Raw genomic sequence first — 2,015 nt, forward strand, 5'->3', positions numbered from 1 at the left:
ACTTTCCTTATCTCAATATATGTTGTGTTGTCCATGATAATCCATTTTTGAAACTAATGTATCATTTGAAGTGATTGATATCATCTCTTTTGAAGAAAGGAAGATTGCGACATGAAGTAAATAACATAAGGGGAAAGCCTCTTTTCAGGATGTTGATTTTAATGCACCAACTAATTTAACTGCTGATACATTACAAGGGAGTGCCACAGTAAGGAAGTTCTATAAAATGGCTACCATGTGTTTTCATCCTGAGTATGAATTGTAGAGCTCCATTAATTCTAAAAACTGAAAATGATATCAGGTGACTTCTGTTGTGTGTCAAATGATTTCAGACCAAATGTTTGAATGGCAGCTTACAACACTGAACAGCGTAATTATGTCTTGTATTTATTTTTCTTCAATAATGTATATATTTCATGTTCTAAATGTCTTAAGTAGAATGTCTTTAAGAGAAGAGTTCCTTTATAGAAGTAGATAAAATTTGGAAACACATGTATTCAAAAAGTTATTATTATTATTAGCACATTGGTAAACATGTAAATTTTGTAATGAAAATGGAAATAATACTAACAAGTATATTAAAGGATTGTAAAAAAAAATAGCAAGAAAAATGAATCCGTGTATCTGAAAGGCTTGGATTAATGGTCTTTATGCACAAGCTGTGAGACCTGGATTTCAAGATGGTAAGCTATATTACTCACTCTCGGTTTATTTTTCAGTTCAAGTTAAAGTGCCAACAAAAAAAGTATGGGAATCCATAATGTTCTGTATCCTGTAATTTGCCCAGTCTTTGCATTGCATTACACTGAAAATTCATTTTCAAAAGGAGATTGGGAATAAGGCCGCTGACAAATAAAAAACTACATGTGCCCTTCATATTTAAGGCTGTAAATAAATTGAGAAGTATCCTCAAAGGAAGAAATCATATTTAGATACTAAATCAGACCTCTTTATTCCAGAGTTAGCACAACTGTTCAGACAGCACTCTTTTTCAGGAAAACTCTTATAGAGAGCAGCTAGCAACTTTAAAAACATAAGCAAAGATTATTTTCTGCATTATTAAATGTTAGCCAGCTTCATTGCAGATGCTTTACATTTCTCATAGATAGTTATGATAGTCGTCTTTGTAGGTCTTCACTTTTTAATTCTTAGTAAATAGTTTGAATATTTTTGATCATTTATGTAAATGCACATGCATGACTCGTTATTTACCTACTTAATGTCTGTTTTACAGGCTGGGCAGTTCTGTCATGTTAGTTTTAATATTGATATTTTTGTCATATTTATATGCATTGATTTAAAAGTGTTTTATGTTAATAAAGTGTAGTTCTTTTTTACACAAGCTATTTTGATATCCATATCCTTCAGTGATGCATAGACTATTTCCTAAAATCTGACTTATATGATAAGTCAAAAAATGGTGCGATAGTAAATAAATCATATATTGCACTAAATCATATATTGCACATTTTTAGAAATGGAGAATTGTATTCATATTTTGCTAAGTATTTTATGCTGTCTTAGATTGGGTTACATATGATAATTGATGCAAGATTATGCACCACATATGAAAAAATATATATTCATGAATTTTTATGAAGTATGAATATAATCTATATATTTTCCATAAACTCTTTTTGTTTTATCTTCTGCTTCAAGAACATCAATATTCCTCATAATGTCTATGTAAGCTCTAGTAACAAGAATGATGACATGCCTTGTGTTTGTAAGTTGGTAGTGTATTGCAAACTCCTTCGATCCAGATGAGTATCTTACAATTTACATTTAGTAATTAAGCTTAAAGTGTCTCTCTCATACTTATATTTTTAAAGATTTCACATTTCAATATTGTCACTCTCTTAAGCATGTGATTTTTATGATACCTCAACCCTTACTCTTGCCTGTAAAAATAAAATAAAACCCTTACACCCATTCTACTACACTGAATTAATGGCCCCATTAATTCTTCAGGACATGTACTGGTGTTGATCTATACATTATATCCAATTATCCAT

The sequence above is a fragment of the Penaeus monodon genome, chromosome 15, assembly GCF_015228065.2.
Source record: "Penaeus monodon isolate SGIC_2016 chromosome 15, NSTDA_Pmon_1, whole genome shotgun sequence".
Lineage (NCBI taxonomy): Eukaryota > Metazoa > Arthropoda > Malacostraca > Decapoda > Penaeidae > Penaeus > Penaeus monodon.